Source organism: Pipistrellus hanaki (genome assembly GCF_964339955.1).
Source record: "Pipistrellus hanaki genome assembly, chromosome: 2".
In the NCBI taxonomy this organism is placed as follows: domain Eukaryota; kingdom Metazoa; phylum Chordata; class Mammalia; order Chiroptera; family Vespertilionidae; genus Pipistrellus; species Pipistrellus hanaki.
The window spans coordinates 63788412-63802284 of NC_140504.1; the positions used below are offsets into that span (position 1 = coordinate 63788412).

A 13873-nucleotide genomic window follows, 5' to 3' on the forward strand; every position below is an offset into this window, starting at 1 on the left:
AATTTGATGAACAAGAATAGATCTGGCCGAAACCAGTTTGGCTCAGTAGTAGAGCATCAGTCTGCGGACTGAAAGGTTCCAGGTTCGATTCCGGTCAAGGGCATGTACCTGGGTTGCGGGCACATCCCCAGAAGGGGGTGTGCAAGAGGCAGGTGGTCGATGTTTCTCTCTCATTGACATTTCTAGCTCTCTATCTCTCTCCCTTCCTCTCTGTAAAAAATCAATAAAATAAAATAAAAAAAGAATAGATCTGGAGGGGGGTGGGTGAGGGAGTTAGAGAGCAACCAAAGGACTTGTATGCATGCATATTAGCATAACCAATGGACACAGACACTGGGGCAATGGGGGCTTGCCACCGTGGGAATGGCTTGGTGGGGGTCAAACAAGGAAAAAGGAGACATATGTAAAACTTTAGAAAATAAATTTAAAAAAACTGCCATTATTAAAAATCAGAAAATTCGAGAGTGGAAAAACCCAACCACGCTCCTAACGTAAAGGTTAGGGGCATTTCAAATAGCTCTTAAGAAGAGGTTCTTGGGTCCTTCTTCAGTGTCTACTTCAGTGCTGGTTGTCTATCTGATTTTCTGTTGAATGCACAGAGTAAACACACGAGAACAGCACTGAAACATCAGGTTACATGGATATTTAAATACAAATACTAGAGAAAATTTCATAATGAAAACATAACCATCTTCTACTCTGCCCTTCTCTAGTGCAGCCCCTATCCCCAGCAACAACTACTTTTAACCATTTCTCCACGTAGTTCATCTGATGATCACCTCTATATACTCTATTAACTATGTTAATATAACTACTGCTCAATATACTGACCTTCGAAATTACTTTAAAATTTTCCCCATGCTATATGAAATGAAAAATTTTCTCATTTACCCATCTTTGTCTCTGACTTATTGCTAACATGTATGTTTTGCTGTTCTTCATTCCTACACTTCAACTTCAAACTACATAATTTAAATATTTATTTTATTTTCAAAAATGGTATACAATACTTTGTTCTCCACCTGAAAGATGAGGACGTAATTTCTTTTATTAAAGAATTTTGTATTATTTTATTTATTTATTTATGTATGTATGTATGTATGTATGTATTTATGTATTTATGTATTTATGTATTTATTTATTTGAGAGAGAGAGAGAGAGAGAGAGATTGATTTGTTGTTCCACTTCATTCATACATCCATTTGTTGCTTTTTATATGTGCTCTGACCACAGATTGAACCACCACCTTGGCATAGAGATGATCTTCTAACCAACTGAGCTACCTGGTCAGAGCTGGATATAATTCCTTTGCCTACTCTCTTTACTTCTTCCTGGAAATTTATAATGATCTATGCACAGTCAAGTTTGAAGGGATCTGTAGATTTATACTAAAAGTTTAAAAAGAAAAACATGCTTGCATCATAAAAGTAGGCCTTGTTCACTATATACCGAAGTAGTTTATAAAGGTCAGATATCTTTTTCTACAGTTGTAGTGTCACAACCTCTGTGACTCAATAAAACATATGTTTTCTTTCAATTATAAGTGTATTTTTTTTCAGTATCTTTTTCACCAATCACTAAAACTCATGTTTTTGTGTTATAAGTTTAACCTTTCATTTGGGCCACACTTTTCTTGTATCGGTATATTTATTGATGAGAGAGAGAGAGAGAAAGAGGAAGAGAGAGAGAGAGAGAGAGAGAGAGAGAGAGAGAGAGAGAGAGAGAGAGAGAGAGAGAGAGAAACATCTATCAGATACTTTCCACATGCACCCCAACTGGGGATCTAACCCAACACACTGGCCCAGGGAAGGTATATTTTTTTCCTGAATTGCTATCTCCTTTATTTTATTCTTTTTTTTTTTTGTCTTTGTACTTGTAGGATTTTCAAAGTATCTTGGATGAATATTAAAAACTTTATATTCTCTTGGTCAGAGGTATGGTGGCTCTCTCTCAACTCATTACATTTATATGGCATTATGAAAAATTGGTGTCTTATTGGTCTGGTAAGTGGATGCAAAAGATCATGGGGGTCAGGGCCAAAAACAGCATTGAGTTCTGTGTCTGTAGCCAACATGACTGAAACTGTTTTACTTTGAAAATCATTTTATAACTCCAAGATACTAATTTCTGACAGGTTGGAGGTAAAACTAAATTTCAGGACACCTCATTAAGAAATCTTTGCTACTAAAGCTATTATGATAATATCAAGATGTTTAAGGATCTTGCTCTTAACTCACAATGTAAAATACCAATAATTTCATCTCTTGAGACTTTTGAACTCTAATTACTTTGGACACAACCATAGAAAGCATATTTACTTCTGATCTCTGTGGTCTTTGGTACATCTTGATTCTTTCTTATAAGCAAATGACCTCTGAAAATAATTTGGTGGTGAATAAATGAGGATAACAGCTGGCTGATTCATAATTGTCACTTGAATTTGAGGGGCATTTAAACACATTAAAGCTGCCAGATGGTGTGTGGTTCTGACTGATACGTTGTGGGGTCACTGGAGACAGAAACTCTGGTAGTTCTGCCTTCAGTGATAGTGGGTGGATGGGCTTGAATATATCCTAAAACTTCTTACACTTTAAAAGCTGAGGTAGGATCTGATTCTCTTGACCATTAAGATCAAAAGATTTTATAGTTTATCTTGCTCACATATGCTTAGTAAGGCTTACTGTAGGTTAGAGCATGAGAGTTCAGACACTCCTATGCTTTTTTGTGAGGGAAAGTCCTAGTCTGACATTTATATGTCAGACTTCTCCAAAAACCAAGCTTTGGAAGGCACATGAACAGAGTAGTAGAAGAGAAAGGCTTAGCACACTTCATAGTCAAATAGGATGCCTGAATGGTTTCAAAGTAGTTTTGTCAAACCAGGAAAGAAGAGCAATAACTACTCAAGCCCCAGTAGTAAAATGGCTCTCAATCTGTGTAGGTTACTGTGCATCATTAGGAGGGAATGTAAAAATGGGTCCTGCTCAGCCAGCGTAGCTCAGTGGGTGAATATGGACTTCTGAACCAGGAAGTCGCACTTTGATTCTTAGGGCACATGCCCTGGGAATGGACTCAATCCCTAGTGTGGGGCAGGAGGCAACGACTAATGATTCTCTCTCATCACTGATGTTTCTCTGTCTCTCTCCCTCTCCTTTTCTTTCTGAAATCAATAAACATACATCAAAAGCAAACAAAAATGGGTCCTGACTTTGCCTAGGTCAGGATACAAAGTTTTAAAGGTGAACTTTTCTACCAACATAACCCAGCTATTGTCAATTTCACTATTCACCCACAAATGTTTCAATCCCATGAAAAAATGTGTTCTACTTTTAAAAAAGTTAAATGGAATGAGGTTAGGCAGTCAAATGCCCAAGAGTTCTTTAGCATAGAAGTGATAGAACAAACTGGAATTTTCTTACAAAGGTGAAGTAAATTAATAATGTTTTCTGGGCAATGAGTAAGACTATTCATTCTGATTTAGCCTAGAGGACTCAGAACCTTTGTTTTGCATCTCTGAGGGACTTCCTTCTGGAAAAAGGGACTTGATTTATTATATGTAGCTACAGGGAGCAAAAGTCAGACCAATGGGTAGCTATTAGAAATCTCAGAGGCAAATTGGTGTCCCATTTTTAGCAAATGTAAAATATAGAGAAAAGTCTATTATGCAATAATTTAGTTCCCGATTTTACAATATTTTTTTCTTCTATTTTTTTCTCATTTCTTCACTTGTTTAATTTAAATTTTATTTTATTCCATTTAATTGTGTATATTTTCCTAAGTAATGGGACAGAACATTAAACAAATACACACATAACCAGCAGATTTCATTCAAAATTAGAAAAAACAACAACAAACACAACAAAAGTTACTGGTATTATGACGGATACTTGTTTGTTGGTTGCCACATGTTATACCCATGACCACAATGATTCAGGTATTGAGTTATGGTCTTTGGGGATGGAGGGGGGTAGTTCAGGATTTCACAATCTCTTTCATGCTTATTGTAAAGCTTTAAATAATGCTCTATTCTCTACAAATTCAAGGTATAGTGAGAATGAAGAAACATCTTTTGGATTGTAAAAAAGAAGAATAAAAAGAAAAGATATGCCATCAAGATTATTTCTTGACCAAATCATTGCTAATGTAAGTTGCTTCTGTTAAAAATGGAATGACAAGACTGACTTTTCCAGTTCCTTTTAAATTGCCTAGTAACAATCACCAATGATTATACTTACAATTTTGAAGACAGCTGTTTTATAAGGAACGTGTTTTACATCTACTTATTCATGTTACAGACCAAAAATTGAAGACAGAAAAAGTTGAAGGACTTGACCACAGTGGCAAGCAATCAGTAGTTAAGATAGGAAATAGATTTCAGCTTTCTGTCATGCAGGGTAATTTGCCATTCAGTGAAATATGCTCATGATGACACATACTAAGGTGTGATCTCAAGTTATTGCTGGATGCATACGTAATAGGACCATTTGGATAAGCATTTTTTAAAATAAGCCAAATTTAAGCACTATCTGAAAATGATCCTAATAGGAGACATACAATCTCATTTCAAACTGACACAGTCCACAAAATAGCCACAAGAGTGTTAGTTTCAAAATAAATCCAATCTGAACCAAGCTCTGATTTACTCTCAGTATAATCTTGGCATAATTATAGCATTTTCCAATACCCCTTTTGCAGATATAAAACTATTTGTCATCCTATCAGGTTTTCCTATTTCTCCATTAGTTTTGAGTTAATGACCAGTATATGAAGCTCATGACCCCAATTTGTTGAGAAAGAATTCTGAGAAAGGTAGCTGCTATAATCTGAAGGGATGCAGTACACAGGACAGTGACTGACCAAATGTGGTTTCTTGCATCCATGTGGCTTAGAGGGTAGTTATGAGGATGCTGTAGGAGAATCTGGAACAATATACAAAGGATCAAACAATGAAGAGAAAAGGAAAATGGAGAGAATGAAGTTAAAGGAACAATTGAATAATATAATTTTTTTTTAATTTTCAAAATTTCATGACTTTCTTCATATCTAATATATATAATACAAAATACATTTATATTATAACTTTGAATTTAGAAGACAGGAAGTGATTAACAATAATGTGAGATAATTTTAAAACATCAGCTTTCTTCTAAATTTCAATGAGGATGAACCATCTAACACAAATTGTGACCAGTTGGATTTTAGGTTTTTGTGTGTTTTCCTTTGTTTTTAAGAAACGTTTTTAACAGCTGTTTTATGTTTATAGTAAAATTGAGGGGATGGTACAAAAATTTCCCATATTCCCCCTTCTTTAAAATATACATAGCTTCCTACACTATTAACATCACTCACCAGAATGCACATTTTTACCAAGATGAACCTATATTGACAAATCATAATTACCCAAATCCATTGTTTAACTTAGGGTTCATTCTTGGTGTTGTAGAGCCTATGTATTTGTACATGTGTATGATGACATCTACTTATTATAATGAGTATTTTCACTGCCTTATAAAACCTTTGTCTTCTGCCAAGTCATCTCTTCTTCCATCCTTAACCCAGGATACCACTGATTTTTTCTATCTCTGTAATTTTGCCTTTTCCAGAATGTTATACAGTTAGAATCATATCATTTTCAGATTGATTTATTTTCACTTAGTAATATGTATTTAAGGGTCCTCCATGTTATTTGATGGCTTGATGTTTTACATATTGTGTGTGTGTGTGTGTGTGTGTGTGTGTGTGTGTGTGTGTGGAATCCTCACAGGATATTTTTCCCATTGAGATTTATTTATTTATTTATTTATTTATTTATTTATTTATTTATTTATTTAAATATATTTTTATTGATTTCAGAGAGGGAGAGAGAGAATCATTGATCAGTTGCTTCCTGCATGCCCCCACTGGAGATCCAGCCTGCAACCTGGGCATGTGCCCTTGGCTGAAAAACCTGGGACCCTTCAGTCCACAGACTGACACTTTATGTAGTGAGCCAAACTGGCTAGGGCCCATTGATTTTTAGAGAGAATGGGAGGGCAGGAGGAATCGAGAGAGAGAGAGAGAGAGAGAGAGAGAGAGAGAGAGAGAGAGAGAGAGAGAGAGAGAGAGAGAGAGATATTAATGTAAGAGCTATACATCCATTGGTTGCCTCCAGAACAAGCTCCACCTGGTTATGGGATCGAACCTGCAACCCACAGAAGTGCCCTTGAGCAGAATCTAACCCAAGACCCTTCAGTACATGGGCCAATGGTCTAAACACTTAGCCATACCAGGTCGTTGAAATAGCCTTGTATACCTAAGATAAGTCCCACTTGGTGTGGGGTATTATTTTTTTATACATTGTTAATTTCTTTATCCATTCACTTACTGAAGGACATCTTAATTGCTTCCAAGTTTGAGTAATTATGAATAAAGTTACTATAAACAATCATGTGCTGTGTTTTTTTTTTTTGTAGACTCCTTTGGGGAAATTTCAAGGAACACAATTTCTGGATCATATGGTGAGAGTACCTTTAATTGTATAAGAAACCACTAAACTACCTTCCAAAATGGCTGTATTATTTTGCATTCCTACCAGCAATGCATGAGAATTTCAGTTGCTCTGCATTCTCAACAGCATTTGGTGTTGTGAATGTTCTGGATTTTGGCCATTCTAATAAGTGTGTAGTGATATCTCATTGCCATTTTAATTTGCATTTCCCTGATAACATATGATATGAAGCATCTTTTCATATGCTTTCTTGTTACTCTGTAACAGTTTGGTGAGGTGTCTGTTAAATCTTTAGCCTATTTTTAATTGGGTTGTTTTCTTTTGTTGAGTTTAAAGAGTTCTTCGTATACTTTGGATTTTCAAAATCTGATTTTCAAAAGCTGAAATAGCCTTGTATATCTAAGGTAAATCCCACTTGGTGTGGTGATTATTCTTTTTATTCATTGTTGGATTTGATTTGCTAATATTTTGTTGAGGATTTTTCAATCCATGTTTATATGATATATTGATTGGTAGTTTTCTTTCTTGTAATGCTTTTGTCTGGCTTTGGTATGAGGGTAAGACTAACCTCAGATTAAGTTAGGAAGTGTTCTCTCTGCTTCTGTCCTCATTATGGGGAATTGCAATACAGGCATACGTTGGAGATATTGTGGGTTCAGTTCCACACCACCTGAATAAAGTGAGTCATAATCTTTATGCTGGTGAAGGTTCTTGCCTTTAATTTATAAAAGACACAATCACTGTGATGTGCAATAAAGCAGAGCACAATAAAACAAGGTGTACCTGAATTTTTTTCCTTAAATAAACTCACTGTTTTAATGTATAATTAATCTCCTTTCTCATTAGATTATGAGAGTCATCAGGAGCATGGGTTAAAAATTCAGGCTTCCAGAGTGTACTCTATCTACTGAATCAGAGTCTCCAGACAAGTATCCTGGCAATTAATAATGTTAGTAAGCATCCCAAGGTGATTTTAAAGATCTGACAAATTTGGAAAATAGTATTAGGAGCCAAAGTCGTGGACATAGTCTCATATATGGAAATAAGTTACTTTGAGTGGATGCCTTAGCCCAAGGTGACCTTCTAACTTTCGCTGGCCATCCAACATAAACTACTGATGATAATAGGGTTATCCCCAAATTCATAGAACATTAATGAAAAACAAATCATTTTCAAAATGCACCTTCTACTAGTTCTCATTTTTGTTTTAAATTAAATTGTTTAATTTTAGAATTACATAAAATTATCATTGTTACTACAGTTGCCTTCTTTAGCTAGAAAGAGAAAGTTAATTTAACTTTATAATACTAATGGAAGACTTTCTTTTAAGCCTTCACACATGGCTAATTAACATCATATGCTTGTAAAGTCCAGTGACTACAGGCACAATAGATAATTTATATAACAATGGAAAGGAGAGTCACTTTAAGGCCAATTACACTTCTTTTCTAGAACTTCAGACAGAGGAGTAAATGATGCTATTGACCTGAGTACCTTCATTTGTTTTTATACCTTTATTCATTTTACAATAAAAAGAACTCTACCATCTATGAAATTTCAACTTTTCTTTTTAAACTAGCAATGTGAGTGCTATAAAACAGATTACTGGAAATAAAATGTGGTCTGTCAAGTCAAAACAACATCTTATTTGAATTCCTACTTTTGCTCCCATTTTCTATGGGACATTGGGATTTTCTTTAATTTCTAGAACTTTGGTTTATTCATGTTTATAAGGGGTTATTAACACTTCCTTAAATGGAGAATGAATGAATCACTGTTCCCCAGTTTTCATTCTCTTATATCCTGTGGTGTTGCAGTGCATAAGATATTGTGATGTATATTTCATACCCATTGATGTGGGTCTGTGGTGGGCAAACTGAGGCTCGCAAGCCACATGTGGTTTTTTGGCCCCTTGAGTGTGGCTCTTCCACAAAATACTATGGCCTGGGTGAGTCTATTTTGAAGAAGTGGCGTTAGAAGAAGTTTAAGTTTAAAAAATTTGGCTCTCAAAAGAAATTTCAATCATTGTACTGTTGATATTTGGCTCTGTTGACTAATGAGTTGGCCAACCATTGATCTGGGTTACATTGTGCAGATAGCTTTGCTGGATAGATTGAGGGCAGATGTGACAGAGTATTGATTTCAAGCTAAGGCCCTAAGAGATCTTAGAGCTTACTCTTTTACTCCTCTGACCTATAATTAAAAAACAAAATGAACACACTCTTGGAAGCCATTATCACTTTAACCTAGAATGATCTAGACTGAATATCTCTGGGGAAGTCTTGACAATCCAAAGTTCAATTCCAAGAGATGAATCAATCAACGTATAGAACAATCAGCAAGAAAAGTAAATACTAGTGTATGTAAGTCAATGAGTTTGGGGGAGTTTGGTATGAAAGATTACTGTAACAGCAAAAGTTGACTAAATGATCTTGTAATACTTCCGATGTAATACAATCACATAAGCATTAAACTTCCCCTTAAATATTTTGTTATTTAGTATTGTTTGAACTTGAAATATGAAAAAATATTTAGAGGAAGAATGAGTAGATATAATCAATAATGTCTTTACTTTTAGAGGGTCATGGTAGATAGAACATAAAAATACATATAAATATACATATACTAAGAGTGTATATAAAGTGGATGGGGTATTATAGGCTTTAAAAGAAGAATTTTAATATGATTGATAAAGAAACCATAGAAATAAACAAATAAAGGAAAAAATCTTAAAAAATGTCAAAGAGGCAATTCTTTAAAGACTAGGAAATAAAATTTAATTTAAAAAATGTTTTACCCAGATTGTACTTACTCCGCTAAGGTGATATGGCAGCATAAATAATTTAAAGATGGGAATCTATAAAGCCACTGAGAAGATAAGACCCTCAGGCATATAAAGGAACACAATGTGTGGTGCCCAATAAGCACTGTAGCAAGTGAGATACTATGCACAAAGAGCACAACCAGTGTCTAGTACACAGTAAATGTTCAGTGCATTTTGGCTGTCTTTCTCCTGTCTTGACATAGAAATGTTGGTGGTTTTCCCCCAATCAAGGGTGACATTATTTTTTTCCATTTGATTGTGGCTCTTTCAAAGTAGGAGTAATATTTCACTAATCTTTGTGTCCTCAGCACTTCTTATAAGAGACAAGCATATATAGAAAGCACTCTTCCTTAAAAAAAAAAAAAAAAAAAGAAAGAAAAAGAAAAAGACAAAGAATACAAGGTGAAGGGGAAGAGGCAAAGTTTTTAGTGTACTTTTTGAACTGTAACTATTTGCCATATAAGGTATTTAAAACTTATCTACCTAAATTAATTTGTTACTAATGGTGGTTTATGCTTTCTCCTAACTTTGTTTTTGATACTTGCTAACTGACTGCTGGCAATTCCTGGTGCCTGATAGTGTGCTTCAACTTCTTGTCAAATTTAAAAATGAGCACAGCTAGCATGGCTCAGTGGTTGAGCATCTACCTATGAACCAGGAGGTCACTGTTCAATTCCCGGTCAGGGCATATGCCCAGGTTGCAGGTTCAATTCCCATTGTGGGGCATGTAGGGGGTAGCCAATTAGTGATTCTCTCTCACCATTGGTTTTTCGATTTCTCTCTCTCCCTTCCTCTCTGAAATAAATTAAAAACAAAACAAAGCATAGCAACTATTAATTATGGGGAGATGTCCTTTAAACAAATACAAGATTTGTTTTCTTTATTGATTTCCTTGTGTTACCTAGACATAAAGGGAACAAATTAGTTTTTTTTGTTTTGTTTTGTTTTTTCTATAGTCTTGTGAAAATTTTAACTAGAAGACATAACCTCAGCACTTGTCTTATGTAAATCCCATAGGTTACCCTACAGAACATAGATTATGAACAGTCACAAGGCAGGAGAAAGAATAAGGCACTGCCTCTTTTTTCAGAGAGATGATAGTCTAGGAAGGGGGATTATTAAAACAAAGACTGAAACACAGAAAATTAAAGGAAAGGCCATAAATGACTTTTAAGTACAAAAAGCATATTACATTCTAAGATCCCAGAGAAACTATGTGTCTGTAGCCAAAGAAACGAGGGAAATAAAGGAATTTACTTAAAATCAGCACTTAGCTTATCATGCAGAAACTTAACCAGAGACAAGTGTAGAAATTCATTTTGGAATATGTGCTGTCTTAATGGAGATTCTGAAAGTCTGTACAACAAACACAGGAGAGAGCATTCTCTGCATACTTTAGCACCAAGTGGGCTGCTGAAGGTGGTAATGTGTTGTTTAGAAGTTCTGAGCATAGCTAACAGTTCTAGAGTTCAGAAGGCATTCATCTCAACAGCCACTGTCCTGGAGCCCAGGGTCAGGAACTGAGGGTGTTTTCAATCTGATCAGGTGGAAGGAGAGTACAAGAGTTTCTGGAATCATGTTGTGTTAGTCTGGAGCCTGCTTCTCTGAGGAATGACCACTGCCTGGATGTACACTGTGCCTAGATTAAAGTGAACATGCTTACTGAAATAAATTGCAATTGCTTTAAAGGTTTCCCCCACCCTCTTTATAATACCATTCTTCTTCTTAAATTCAAATTCCTTCTTTTTATCTAATTTAGACTTTTTTACTTTGGATAGTAAAAAAATAAGACTGCATTTTAAGCACTATAACTATCATAGTCAAATTGATATTAAGCTTATGATAAAGTAAATTTTTATATGTGTCAAAACCTGTTTATTTTTCATATACACAAAGAATAGGATAAGGAAATAGGAATATGAGAGGTTAAAGTAAAAATAATTTCATGATATACAAGCCTGTAAATATTATTTCTTTAAATTTAGTTTTCTTGTCCTGTTTCTTTCTGCTCAAGCTTAAGTTTGTTACAGAGATAGCCTTAGTGAGAAATTGTTTCATTAGAAACTAAAACAAAAAGAACACCCTCCATTCAACAGTACTCAAATACTATATGCTTGATGCAGTTCACAAAGATGCATAAGCTTTTATAAACTGGCTTTACATAAAGTTAACATTAAATAGATTATACTATAAACAAAGGTATTAAATTATAAAATCTCATCATTTTCTAATTATTTTAAGGACTTAAAAAAACCCCACATTTTTATTGATTTCAGAGAGGGAGGAAGAGAAATGTCAATGATGAGAGGGAATCATCCATCTACTGCCTCCTGCACAGCCTTCACTGGGTCTCAAGCCTGCAGCCCAGGCATGTGCCCTGACCTGGAATCAAACCTATAACCTCCTGATTCATAGGTCAATGCTCAACCACTGAGCACAAAAGCCTAGAATGACTTCTTAAGCTTACTGACACTTTGAAAGTAGAAATGCTATTAAATGGTGTGCTAGTACACACATCTTTCTAACTTTGAATTTAATGATGTCAAGGTTGTAGACTGAAGTCAGCCATGGAGAGAACATTTGCACATTGGAAATCAGCAAATACTATGATAAAGTTAGATTTATTATTTTGTTGATTTTCTAGGCTTATGGAAGTGAGGAAAAAATATTAACAGTGAATATTAAACTTAAAAGTGTGCTAAATCTGAGATGTGAGAATTTGAACAGATCACATACCATGTTTAATGACAACAAATGTATTGGGATAAGAATTACTGGATTGTCATGCAACTCCATTTGTCAAATTATGACCTTTGACTGACTGAAGATTGAAAACAAAAAACCAAAAACCTTTGGTAAAAATTAATGAAAGCATCCTGTGAGAATCAACTGACTGCACAGAATTTATCCTGTATAATAAAAGGCTAACATGCAAATTGACCTAACAGTGGAACATGGAACAATTGGTTATATGATGTGCACTGACCACCAGGGGACAGGCGCTTAATGCAGGAGCTGCCCCTGATGGTCAGTGAGCTCCCACAAGGGAAGAACCGCTCAGCCAGAAGCCCTGAGCCAGGATAATGTCTAGTGAGTGCAGTGGCAGTGGCAGGAGCCTCTCATGCCTCCATTGCAGTGCTAAGGATCCCACTGCAGGGAGCAGGCCTAAGGCCATCAGTCATACATCCTCCAAGGGTTGCCGGAGTGTGAGAGGATGCATGAGGGCTGAAGAGACCCCCCCTTCCCAGTGCACAAATTTTGTGCACCAGGCCTCTAGTAATAAACAATAGTTCATTCTTTTTGTAAATTGTGTACTATACATCTTTTATATCATTAAAACTCATAGAAAAATATGAATGTATGTGTGTGAACAACTTTCTTCTTCTTGAAGACTGATTAGACATTTACCATCACACAACTGCAAAAGATTATGAAAAGAAAAATAAAATTGTACTCCCACTCAAAATTCTGAATATTTGAATATAATATTTTTTAACCAAATTATTATTAAGCTGGGGAAGTCTTTAACTTGTTTGGTAATGACTAAAATAAAGCATAAGGGAAGAAAAGAAAATATCTGTGGTTTAAAAATAGCATTTAAAAAACATTGAATCAGTGACCCTTCAAAGTTGAGTTTAGTTCTTACCTAAGTGACACAGTCAACTCAAATGTGAATGGATTGTAAATTAGATTCCATACAAGTTTATTTTTTTTCTCTTTAGTATTTACAGAATTGTCTTTCTTATTTTATAGGTTTTAAATTTTAACCCACCTGGAGTTTGAGTCAAAGCTTTTAGGCTTAGGATGGGATTTGAAAGAATAAGGGGTTATCCCTTTTAGCCATTGGAATGATGTGGGAAAATATGACATTCTTGTCCTTTTTTTTCAGGCTTTAGAGAGAAAAAGTAATTTTATTAAAGCCAAAATGTGATGTATGATAAACTAAATCTTTAAGGCAAGGTAATTAACATAAAGCTAAGTTATCAATGTCATTTCTTTATTAATATTGATAAGAATAAGGTCTAGTATCTGATCTATATCTGACACTGAACAAGAATGCTTATTGACCTACTTACATAGAAGAGTATATTAATTTGGGGGACTTACTTGGTATAATTAAGCTATAAGAACTTTGTGTGTGTGTGTGTGTGTGTGTGTGTGTGTGTGTGTGTGTGTGAATTTAATCTATTGTAATGATTATCCATTACTGGATAATAAACCATTCCAAAATTTAGTGACTTATAACAATGTTTTATTATTTCTCATGGTTCTGAGGTTTGGCTGTGGATTGTGTAGGCTGCTCTTGTCTGGCACTACTCAGAGTGGTCTGCTGCACTGAAGTTGAAGAGCCTAGTCCTCATCTACTCTATGTCTGAGATGGCTGATAGCTTGGACCTTTCTCTCCAAAGGATCCCATTATTCTGTAGACCAGCCTGAGCTATTTTTCATGGTGGCAGGTTTTATTCTCAAGAGTTAAAGAGGAGACTGCCAGGTTTTTTGTGGCATAGGCTTAGAATTTGCACAACATTATTTTTGCTGCATTTTCTTGGTTAATGAAGCCATAC

General features: G+C 35.1%; 1 long non-coding RNA gene across 1 annotated transcript in view; it reads right to left on the bottom strand.

Moving 5' to 3' along the window:
• Positions 1-13873, bottom strand: part of LOC311617601 — a 1043820-nt gene that overhangs the window by 66641 nt on the left and 963306 nt on the right. The gene's annotated exons all lie outside the window — the stretch shown is intronic.